The sequence below is a fragment of the Rhea americana genome, unplaced genomic scaffold (assembly GCF_003343005.1).
Source record: "Rhea americana isolate MKP2758 unplaced genomic scaffold, rheAme1 scaffold_4, whole genome shotgun sequence".
Classification (NCBI taxonomy): Eukaryota; Metazoa; Chordata; class Aves; order Rheiformes; family Rheidae; genus Rhea; species Rhea americana.
In genome coordinates this window covers 7176164-7188862 of record NW_028186534.1, presented here as the reverse complement: position 1 = coordinate 7188862, position 12699 = coordinate 7176164, and the positions used below count along the sequence as shown (strand labels likewise).

Sequence of the window (12699 nt, the reverse complement as noted above, 5' to 3'; positions counted from 1 at the left end):
TTTTTTTTTTTTTTTTTAATTTATCATGAACTAAAAATGGAAAATCTGCTTGCACAAAGACTTCTGCACTTTCATACTTTTAAGAAATAAAAGGTGTATGCCTTAAATATATGTGTGACAGACATGAGACCTAAGGAAATCAGAAGCCAGCCCCAACTTCAATAGAGGTTTTCACGGGAAGGATTGCAGGATCGGATTCCTCAGTGATACAAAGGACGGTTTACAGAAAGTGCTGGGGGTGGAGCCCTGTTATTGAAGATATAATTAAAGTTGCAACAGAAAGTACTAAGGATCACTTCTGATGAAAGAAGCAAACTATGTGCCAAGCAAAATTGAAGGTCTCTTCTCTCTCCTCAGTTTGATTTCTAACAATCAGGATCCTTCCCGGCAGCACGGGAAGGATGGGTGCAGGGGCAGGGGGATGGGTGTATTTGCACCTTCCCGAGAGGTGGGAGACATCACCCAGGGGCAGGGAGAGTGCAGAGCAGTGATTTTGTGGAGACACTGGCACTTGAATGTTGCTGCCTCTGCTACAGTGTTTTTGATAGCTGGATCAATAGAACATTGGCTGTCCTTGCAAAACACAACAAGTCAATAAATAAATTTGTCTGTATTTTTCTAGTTTATCACACTGGGAAATAATACAGATTGCTAAACAATTGTCGCCTTTGATTTATAGATCTAATTAAATATGGGTGGTTTTGTTGCTCTCATATCATTTAACAAATTAAAAGATACAGGAAAAGAAAACTCTACAAGTGAAACAGTGAAATACAGTATATCTGAATACTTCGCAGTTTATGGAGGCTTTTGACCTTGATTATTACAACTGCCTTTATCACAGCACTTTATGTTGCTTACCCTTTGTCTATTGACAAAATATGATATTCAAAACAAATCTGCAGTGAAACAGTTTTAAATCATCATTTAAGACTCGAGGAATTTGTTCCAGCTGAAGTCTCAGGGCAACACATCTTTATCCCTAGTGATTTCGTGGTTTACAGCATAATTTTACTTACAATTTTGTATTGTTTTGCATTATATTAAACTAATACTAGTTGAATTCATCCATTAATTGGGGTTCATTTAATGTGCAAATCTATTTCTAGATTAACAAACTTTTAAGACACCATCCTCCTGGCAAACTTTGGAAATATTACACCCTGCTTTGTCCTGTTGTGTTATAAACGAGTGGCTCCTGTGACTAAAGGAGCAGTTTCAGGGGTTTCTTTTTAATCATGGAGAATTTTTTCCTAATAGTCTTTGACTTTCAAACAGTGAGAGAATCCCAGATGAGCATCTCTAATATTCCATCTAATCAGGATCCCTTTGTTTCCTTTATATATACATATATATGTATATACTCAAATTAAGATCATCTGCAATGGCCCAAACTGTGCTCTCAGCTACACTATGCAGCTTTTCGCAAGTAAAACAGAGGCTGGTTGGTACTTCCTGAATATTGCAGGGTGAAAAGGAGTTTGGATAGAGTCAAGCCTAAGGGACCTATGAATCAGAGGTAGTGAAGCTCAGGGTTGTTAATATTCCAGAGAAGGAAATTTCCAGTATTTCCCCATGGGATTTTGCTTTGGGGATTATAGGTATTGTCTCCATAACCGTAGCCAATATATTCCTCAAAGCCAGAGGGTCTCTAATCCATTCAGTTCTTCCTTGGCTACGAAGAGCTAATCTGGGGCTGCTACATTTCTGTCTGGGATTTCCTGGCCAGAAATATGTGCACATGTGCTGTGTAACAGCATGTAGAATAAACCTGATGTATCCGGGATGCATCAACCTTATCACACATGTGTGGATCAGCCATACATCGTGTGCTCAATAAATCCAACATTTCCGAGAAAAGCAGAACAAGTGATCTACACACCCACTATACAGATCTCTGGAATTTGGGATGTATGGAAATTCCTCTGGCACTACGGCACAGAGATTCCAGCAGGGCTGCCCTTATATCCAGAAATCCCAGGCGGTGGCCAAATCCGATCCTTGAATTCTGCTTGAACAAAGACAGAGAGGAAAAATATTCTTTTCTCTGAGTGGTAGGAAAAGAAAGGATGTACTTGGAAATATCCACGCAGACAGTAGCCCTGGCTGATCTCCCTATGCTGCATGTTCCCATTCTGTTCCTCCTTTGATATCCACTGATAGTTGGTGGCTGTAGTTCCTTAGAGGATGGCAAATGGTACTGTATGGTGCTCTTGAAAGGATTTCTATGCCTCGTTCGTGGCTCTGCCCCAGGCTTGTAGTATCATGGACAAAATACTGTGCGTCTCCGAGAGTCATTCTGTCCATCTATAAAATGAGCACAGTGATACCTACTGCTATTTGTAAAGTACGCGCACCACTATGCGTCCGCGGTCTGTTGTTCTTGCTGCCACCTATCCCTTGTAATGAAATCGTGGACTATTTTAAGTAAGATTTGTGCTACCTATGCAGATGGAATTGTGCCTCTCTAGGTCGCTCACTCCTACACAGTGCAGTTTTTAAAAGCTCCACAAAACTCACATTACCTCTGACCTGTTCCTCTCCTTACGACACAAGACATGAAAGTCTAGGACATTAACATAGTGCATGACCCCTCTTAGCTAGCGTCAAAAATTCTTACACTCATAGCTAGCTTCAAAAAAATCTGTTCTCTCCCCTGAAAAGTGATCAAATAAAAAGAACGGCTGTTCAGCTGACAAATATTTCTTACTAAGAATAACTTAATTCAATGAAAATATTTATAAAATTAAGTAATAGCTGCCTGAGGTAGTATAGTGAGACTGCTGACTGTATGTAACTATTCATTATTGTGTTAAATGCAAGGCATACTATTACTGCAAATCCGTTAGCATTTAGTATGTGGCTTCTTGTTCAGTACAGTTACTGCAGTTGTGAACATTTAGAATATCTGCAGGAGAGAAAGGATTAGTGACTTTTCTAAGGCACCTTAGGAAATAATTCTTTTCTCTTTATTTTACAAATTGTGATTTTATTTTCAAAGCTGAGACAAAGGAAACGCTGTACTCTGGCAAGGAGACGCACCGCTTAAGGCTGACAGCTGGAGCACTGTATATAGGGTGGCAGTTCTTGATTTGTCAGCATGTTGCTAGGGGTAGGGAAATTGAGAATATAGTAAAACGCCTATTGAAATGTTCCTGTATGTCATGGTGTGTGTGCACACACGCGCTTCCCCTCACATATGTATATTCACTGCAACTTCTAAAAAAATATATATCCTCTTGACAAAACCAGAAAGACATATTATGTGTTTCCTTTCTTCTCTTTGCCTTTGTGCACACAAAGTAACAGAAAAGTAACAGAATTAGGGGCAGCACAGAAATCAAGTCTACCACAACCTCAGCCCGGAGCGCGGGGATGGAGGCAGCTGCGGAGAAGCTGCGCCCCCGAGGGCAGCGTGCGGGAGAAGGGGCCGGTCGCAGGCTGGCACGGCCGCGCGGGGAGGGGGCTGGAAGCTCTCCCGCGCCGGGCTGCACGGATGGTTCTGCAGGGGACCCATAGGAGGATGCAGAACCTTAGATCTTTTGGGTGCTGGTGCAGGTACCAAATGAATTCATAGTGAGTTCTTCCAATTTCTCAAGAAATTAAAATTTGCCCAATTAGCTGTTTCCATGTACAATTATCTGTTTTCCATGCCTGAATTATGATAATTGCATGCCTAAAGCAGACATCCAGCTTCATGGTCTTTTGCAGTACTCCGCCGAGTTCCTAACTTCTCTTGAAAATGCAGCCTGCAGTGATGAATGTCGAAAGCTATTTTGGTGTCTAATACTGCAGAGTGGATATTGAGCTGTTATTATGCTTTATAAAATGATGACATTTACTAATACTTTTCAACATTTGCTAAAAGTATTTGTCTAAATATGCATATGCAACACCAGAGGACATTTTGCAGCCATACCGATTTACACATTTTTCTAAACTTCTGTGTGCTGCTTTAGAGGGTTTATTTTACCGTTCAGTATGATAACGTCTGAAGCAAACTGGTCTGTGCTGTTCCTGCAGAAGAAGCAGGAAGTTTGAAGCAGGAAGCATTTTTTCACTCTCATGGTTTATATTGTCACCAGAAGTCCTTGATAAAGCTATAGCTGCATCTGTTAGGCAAGGATTTTGTCAGCACCGAAAGCTGTTATCGGGAGACCCATGAGAGGGGTCTGCTTTTCTACAATATTAATAGCTAGCTACTGCAGTGTGCTTCAGACAAATATTCTTTTTTTCCTGTAAGTATGCATGTACATGTACTTTCCAATTTAATGTTATATACAGTCTAACCTGACTGTTCTGCCTTCTTAATCAGATACAAACTGTGTTCTCTCCAGCTGTGTTACTAAAAACTTCATTATAAAACTGTAATATCCCACGACTTTGGAAGAACTCTCTAATGTTAAAAAGGTAAAACGTTTTCTCCTACCTAGTCTGGCATAACACCATCTGAGATAAATAAACTGAAAGAGGTTTACACTTCAATTTGACTTGTCATTTCAGTTGATGGGGGGGTTGTATTTGTTTCCATTGAACACAACTCACCTTCTTCGTTGTGTAAGGTCGGTAGTGTAAGTTTGAAATGGACTCAGTTGCATGTGCTACTGAGAGGTTTCTGTGTAGTGTTTGAAAACGGGTTTTTTAAGTGTAGAATTTTTTAAATAATTATGCTAATTTCTTTAAAATATACTCTCCAAAACTTCAATATGGAGTAATATTTAATTTCTTTTGAAGGAAAAATAGTCATACAGTGAATACTGTAACAATGGCAAAAATGAAGCAAAATCTGATGATTTATTTGAATAATATCCCGACATAAACAGACTGCAGGAAGCTATTACTCTGTCCCACATACAATACTTCCATTGTAGCAAAACACCAGTGTCAAATTCTGAATTTCCACATTTGAGTGCAAATTATGCTTGTTCCAATGATGGGTAAACTTCAGAGGAGTGCCATGTCCATACAAGAGCCTGCAGGATTAGGCCTCACAGAACAATAATAGGTTTTAAAAACCAAAACTCCCCTAAAGCATGCTAAAATGCTGTGGTAAAGTCACAGCTGCTGTAAATTATTGTAGCTCCATTAAAGGCAATAGCATGATATTGATATGCACCAGCTGAAATCCTGGCCTGCACATACAGCTAAACAGATTTTTGCTGGCACAATTACTAGATATACCAGCTCTTTGAGCCCCAGGTTCTCCTCCCACCACATCCTAGCAGTAAATGAGGAACGTTAGGGAGAACACAGTAGGTGAGCAGGAACTCTGCATTTTCTTACATGCATTGCAATTTGGCAGGTTTTGCAATACTGGCGAGCTCTCAGGAGTTGTCTGTATTTGAGCTGGGCTAACAGAGATCAGCTGGAGCATTGGCAACATACTGACAAAACTTTCTTTGCGGGATTGTTTGGGAGATTTTGGCCTAAGTCACTATGGCAGAAGCTGTGGAATTTGTGCTAGGAAACTGCATTTAGGGCTTTTTTTTTTTTTCTTTTTCTTTTTTTTTTTTCTTTGAAAGTTATCTGAAAGCTTCTTAGATCTGGGAAGTGTGACTTGTGTGTGTGTGTGTGTGTGTGTGTGTACTTCCCCCTCCCCCTTTAAATCCGAACATAGACGGCAAATGTTCATCACCTGTTTATCTGAGAGCACTGGCTGCGTGCTCTTGCACAGTTGCAAGAACGTTATTTTTGCAAGAACAGAGAAGCAGAAAAATGTAAATCAAATAAAAATAACAAATGTAAGGAAAGGAATCAGGTTACTAGTCAGTTGTGAAAGGGGGAAAAAAGCTAGTGTGTTTTGAAGTAAAATGATAGCTGCTTCTGGTGCCTGAACAATAACTCCCCAAATGGGGAAGCACATTCACTGTTTGTGTTTAAGAACACTGGAGGCAACTATCTCATGCTCAGATCAAGGAATACTTGTTCTCATTAACTAGCATTAGAAACCAGTGAGATCTGGCAACACACCATGCCTTTGTCAACTGTCATGCTAATACCTCATTTTAAACAATTGCCTGTCTTTTTTTTATAACCTTTCAAATGCACATTTTTGTCATACCAGCTCTATGGCATTCAAAATGTTAAGAAGCCTCAGATTTTTTCCTGCATTTCTGATACAAGAAGGAAGTGTTGAGGAAGGAACAATAGCAATTGTAGGAAGAAACAAATACTGATAACAAAGAGCCAGAGCTCAGGGAATTCTTTCTGCTATCAGATTAGAAAGAAAAAATGTTGCAGTCCTCCAAGAATGGTAATACCACTTCAGGATTGATCAATATTAGCTTTCTATTTATAGAACACCTTTCATTCTGAGGCTGTGTGCTGTTTATAAATTAATAAACACATGTGCAAGAATCCCATCATCCATTATTAACGCCTCAGCACTTTCATTTTATGAGAGACAATTTTTATTTTTAACGTTGTGAAGTTTTGAAAGAGTCAAAAAATTGCTTTTTGTATCCCATTCTCTCTGCTGCAGTATTCTGTCAATTAATTGCTGTAATAACGCTATAGGTGAGGACTTACTTGAAGGTAAATAGTATTACAAAAGTATGTCTCAAAAATACATTTAGCTCACCACATTGTGCCTGAGGACTCCATCTCACAAAGGCTTGGGTAATTTTACATAAAGACCCTTATAAAATGAGCATTTCTTTAACTCGGAATTAATATGCATGCACATCTTAAGTCTCTGCTATTGCTATTTTAAGGCAGATAATTCTGTTTGCTTGCCCGTGGTTCTGTTCTTGGGGATCTTCCTCCACATCACAACCAAGAGCAGCAGTGACTGCCAGTCTTTCAAGCAGTTTCAAGCTTTCAATGCACTTTGCTTTTGCCCTAGAACGTAAATAAAACATCCTTCCACCTTGAGATAGCTTCTTAATATGAGGAAAATCTTGGGAAATTTTGAGAGACTATTTCCATTATTTTGACAGTACAACTGTGGTGAATAATATTATTGGTGGGCATGAAATTTTGATTAAGTTTCTTTAAGATGAAAACAGAGCAGGCAAACTTCTACAATGTTAATGGAAGGCAAAATGGAAAATGACCTCAAGAGGGGAAGTGAAGAAAAAGGTGACATTTAAATTACACTTACAGAATAGCAGAAGTGTAAGAATTGCAATGTAGCTCCCAAATTGTTCAGACCTGTGGTGTCTGTAAAATCATGGGTTTTGGTGTAGATCAGCTTCTTTTGTAACAAATGTGAGCAAAGCTCACCTAATGGAGGCAAGAAACTTGTATTAACAAATCCAGAATTTAAGTATGACACCCTTGCAAAACAGTGCAGTTAGGCACTGATGTTAGCACCATTCATACCCACCTTTATAAGTGTGCATAGTCTGCTCAGATTTAGGCATTTAATAATGATTTTTTTTGAAGGATGGTGTCAGATGCTAAGTAGCGCGAGTGACTAGGATTTTACTTTGCCATAGCCCAAGCAGCAGAACGAAGTGTATAAACTGAGAGTGAAAAGACTGGAAGCCCAAACTAATCAGGGAAGAGAGAGGATTAACAGTCAGTCTCTAGATGTGACTCTTGATATTCAGCGTAAAGGGCCATGTGATACCAGGAAGGACAATTTGGAAAGTTACAACAAAAGTTTAGGGCCTCTGCTGCTGAGGGTATGAGCAGAAGGGATGATTTCATTTTCTTGAGTCTGTTTATCTTCTCAAGTAGCCTTTTTTTTTCTTTTCTTTTTTTTTTTTTTTTTTTTTACATTTTTTTTTTTTCACCAGCGTGTTTGTCTTCACTCACTGCACTGGGGAAATGTATGCATGCTTGAAGTTTGTTTCTGTTTCAGCCCTGAGGAAGGGCTGCTGTGCCTGAAAGCTCTTCAGCTTTTTTCTGGCTATATCACTCTAATAAAAGATATTACCTCGCAGTGCAAATCTTTCCTCTCTTTATATCACCACAGTTACAGCAATGCTGTGCTACCATTACTTGTTGTATACGCTACCAAATAACTGATGTGTTCTTGAATACCAAATAACTAATGTGTTCTTGAATAAAAATACAGTAAGATCCCCAGGATCTTTCACCCATGAGTCATAAGAAAAGAGAACATGCAGATAATGGTGTGCCGTCATTTCGAGACGGACCTATTGGCAGGGCAAAGTACACCGACAAAACCGTGGACTGTTGGAGCAAAACGAGTTCAGAGAAAGTGATATATTTTCTTTGAGAAATCTGCATGCTATTGAACAAGCCTCTGTTTACATGTCTTGTCCTACACTGCATGTACTGTGATAAGTAAAGACATGTAATGCCTCAAGTCTGTTAAAGTTCACACTCAGTGAAAACAAAACAAAATCAAGGTCAAACAGAAAATCTTTTAATAGCTGTATTGCCAGTGCGCTTCACAGGATTTGAAATCTATGAGTTTATACAGACAGGATATATAAAATAGTGAACAAAGAAAATGTAGTTTCTTTCACGTTATAAAAATAAGCTGTTGTATGTTAAATTTGTTGTACACAAAGTAACTAAACCTACAAATTTTATGTGAGTGTAAAAGTACCTACAAGTGCATTTTTAAAGAATGCAGTACTTTCAGCCTAGAATGCAAAGCGGGGGGGAAGAAAGGCTGCTGCTGCTGACAGAGGGAGCCTGGTAACTGAATATGCGTTAAGAGATAGTTACTAATGCAAGAGCAAGGCACATTCTTGGGGGGGAGGGAGCCCGGAGCCTCGTGCACGGCTACTGCACAGTCGCTCCATGGATTATCTGATGTTGCAAGAACCTGATTGCTTGCAGCTTTCTCATCACTGTCTCATCTGTGTCTTCATTTAGTAAATCTAATCATGTGAGCATGTTAGTCAAATCTGAGACCGTGTCTAACTACCAAACTGCCTCTGCAGCAGGCGTTTCCTGTAAACATACTACTGTGTGTACTTCTGCAGAGGCAAAAATATGAGAATCATCTGACACGATTAGATTTTCTCTTACTTGTTACTGAAATAATGCTGAAAGAAGTAATTTATGTGAAGGGGAAATTCAAAAAACAAGCTGCAAAACACCAATAAAGCCATCTCACAGGAGATTCTGTGTGTCCTAGTCTCAGTCTCATCTGAACATCTCACAAACAATTTATGAATAATTCTGTAAGCGAAAAGTAAAACGATCCCAGTTTCACAAATAGAAATTGTTGCACAGAAATGAACACAGTAGAGTTTTCTATTCCAACTCATGGCCCAGATGCCCAAAATCATTTAAAAAAAAGACTTATAAAATTTTGTTTTCTAACTTTCAGCCTTTAGATTACACTTTGATCACAGTTTCAAGCTTATCTCCTTAAAAGCGAAAACATTGCATATTTACTTTATTTATCTGTTCTTACCAGAGAGTATTTCTTGTAATGCTATGTAATGCTATGTAATTTCTTGACTCCTAGAGCAGGGACTTGGGAGATGGGGGAAAAAAAAAAACTACCAAATTTTATGAGGCTTGTGAGTGTGAAGACATGCCCAAGATCACACAGGAAGTTTGTGGCAGAATTGGGACTGAGCCCAGATCCCCTAAATCCCATTTGTGCCTTAACCACAAGACGGTCCAGATTTAATAGCTGCCTGAATATGAATCTAAAATGAGAGCGTCCCTGTGCAAAAGAATGAAACTTGGCTGATGTCCTGCTCCTAGGTATAGACTGGATATTTTGCTACTTGGGTCAGTTATTTTAGACAAACATCCTACACGCTACACACTAACCCTCGAAAGACTTAAATTTAGGTAAAGGCTTCCTGTTGCATGATCAGCTCTGTTTTCAGTATCTCTCTGGCAGCTAGTGTCTTCTCATGTGCAGTATGCAGAAGTGCAAGACAGTTTGCAGGACTTTTATGAATTTTACATAATGTGAATTGCATAGTTTTGAAATAACTTGAACACAAATTTAGGTACATTAGGAGTTTGAGGACTGAAACATAACTTTCCAGCTTTCAGCAGTTTCAGGTTTGTTTTTCCATTGTTACAGAGCAGATTATTACTATTTTGGGCTTACTGCCTGGTTCCAAAGTCTAGTTTGGGGCTAGGTTTAATATTGTGAGATTTGTAGTAACATATACTACTACAGTAAACACAGGTCTTTAAACTGACAAGTCTTTCTTGTGCGTTAGGATAGTTTTTACTTCATACATAATACATCAATTGCTGAACCAACTCTAGAAAGGCAGCAAATGTCCTCAACACAAGGCAAAACAGAGGAAGAAGAAAATATAAGATTTATTTTTGCAAGTTGGCTCTTGTCTTGTATCAAACATTTCCAGAGCCATGAGCATAAATCACAGAGGTCATTGTGGCTAATCTGTAAAAATAAATTGGATGTTTTCATTTCAGTCACGTAACGTGATATTATATGATACATTTTGGGGGGGAAAAAAGGAAGAAGCAAAGTTTTAAGATATTCTGGGCCTCTCATTTTTCCTGAAACAGTCTTTTTATTTTCTTATGTTTTCCACAGTGGTATCGTATCTCAGTGGATAAAAAACATACGGCTTCTGTGTTTACAGTCATTAGAGTGAAGTCCTGACTCCAGTGAAACTCCTCTTGATTTTAAGAAGGTCAGTACATTTCACCTGAAAAAGTAAAAGCTTTACAAAGAGGTGAAAAATGAAAGGGTGAAAAAAGTAATGGGTGTTGACATGCTATTATAATAAGTATTGCAAAACTTGACAATTTTCTTTGACTCTTTTCAGACACCCTCTTAAAAGCAGAATCCCAAGTTTATTTTTTCTTGAAGTTTTTAGGCACTGAAGGTGTTTGTAAGTCTTCAATATATGGACTTAAAAAGTACTAAAATCACAAGACAATAAAAAGATAAAATTTAAACAGACATGAGTTTTAAACTCATGAGCTTTAAGACTCATGTGACTCAGAACATTAAGAACAGCAAAACTGGTTAGCATGCACACACGTTGCTATTTAAATCCTACTTCACTCTTTTTGCCATGCTGCTATTTTTAGATAACCAATACTTATATTGATGTAATAGGTCCCACTGAAGTATACTGGCCTACTTCTGTGCTTAAACTTGGGAGTGTTTGTGGGATCAGGTTTGGTCACATAGTACAAATTAATGTGCAACTTAAAAAGAAATGTGAAGCTCTTGCAATACAGTTGAATACCACGCATACATGCATGAACACCTTCCTCAGATATGTCATACTGTAAACTTAATCACACTTAAAAACAAACAAAAATGCTCAGTGTGCAACAAGTTCCTGTATCAGTTTGAAACTCAGTGAAGCACCAGTCTGAGCAGAAGGAGGATCCAGACCTAATGTTTGAGAATCTGTATAGGAGCAGACTACTCCAAGGAGAAACTCGTGGTCTTGCTTCATACAGCTGATTCACACAGACGTATTTTAACTTTCAGGGAACTGGCAAAGGTTTACCATTCACATATATTACTAGTTGAAAGGCCAGGTCTTACAGATATAAATTTTAAAAGTTTGGTCTTGTTAAAAGTGTTGGCCTTCTTTTCATTGAAGAATTCTGTTTCAAGTTAGTGTGATGGAAGATTCAGATTTGCCAGTAAAGATACTTAATCTTCCAAAATTATGTGGTGAGAAAGTATATTACCACATTTTGTCATGCTTCTGATTAATCTTTATTTGCCATATAAGTGACCAAAATTTCCATCTGAGTACTGTTTCTCATTTTAGACTGAGAAAAAGAATCTGAAAAAAGTTTAAAAAAAATGAAAGTCACATAATTTTGGAGGCAATTATTTTAGAAATTTCCTCTATTCAGGCACGGTGATTTTTATATTGAAGCAGCCTCTGGGAGTGACCTAAACCTAGTGATGTTAAACTAAACTGACTGTAACAAGTCCCCCTGTATCCCTGGGTGAAAAACAAGGGAAGAGACCACATGGAAACATGGAATTGTTTTTTCTTTTTTAATCCCGTTTACTTGGAGCAGGCGCTAGCCTGAGTCTAGGAGAGGCTGTTAAGTGCTTTGCTAACTGTATTACAGATCCCATTTGCCTTTAACTCCCGAAAAGCTCCTCAGTTGCAAGTGAAACGCTTAAAAATATTGTTTTAACTCTTTATCTGCTGCGCTTAATGCCACTTCAGCCCCCACGCTAATACACTTCGAGAGAGAAAAGACGGTTCAGGCTATTTCCCCGCCGCGGCGAGCCGCCAAGGGAAGGGTCAGACGAGCCGCCCGGGGGGCCGCGGCCGGGCCGGGGGAGGGACACACGGCACACGGGCCCCCCGGGAGGGCCCCGCAGCCACCCCGATCCCCTCGACCTGAGGGGGGGATGCAGACGGGAGGCGCCGCTCCGCGGCCCGGCCCCACGGCGGGGCGGGAGGGGGGAGGATCGCCCCGAGGGGGGACCAGGCCGCGCGGCGCCCCCGCCGCCTCCCCGCACGTTATTTAACGCCCGCGCCGAGGCCGAGGCCGTGGGCGGGGCCGAGGCTGTGGGCGGGGCCGTGGGCGKGGCCGTGGGCGGGGCCTCGGAGCCCGAGCAACAGCTGCGGCGGGAGCGATTTACAAACAGTGCCCCGAGCGCCAGCGCCGCCACTCCGGGCTCCGGCGGCACCGCGGGCGGCCGCGCCGCTTCCCTCCGCCTCCGCCTCCTCCCTCTTGTCCTCTCCTGTCCTCTCCTCTCCTCCCTGCTGCCCCCACCTCAGGATGCCGGCCGGGGAGGCGGCCCAGGCGCAGGTGAGGGAGGGCGGGCTGAGGGTCGGCTCG

At 40.4% G+C, this 12699-nt stretch overlaps 1 protein-coding gene across 2 annotated transcripts in view; it reads left to right on the top strand.

The window, feature by feature from the left end:
* The first annotated feature begins 12504 nt into the window (after positions 1–12504).
* ZNF217 (zinc finger protein 217) overlaps positions 12505–12699 on the top strand; it is a 28474-nt gene continuing 28279 nt past the window's right edge. For both annotated transcript variants that reach the window (XM_085314078.1, XM_085314076.1), the window contains exon 1: positions 12505–12669. The gene's annotated coding sequence lies outside the window, so the exon portion shown is untranslated. The remainder of the gene's footprint in view (positions 12670–12699) is intronic.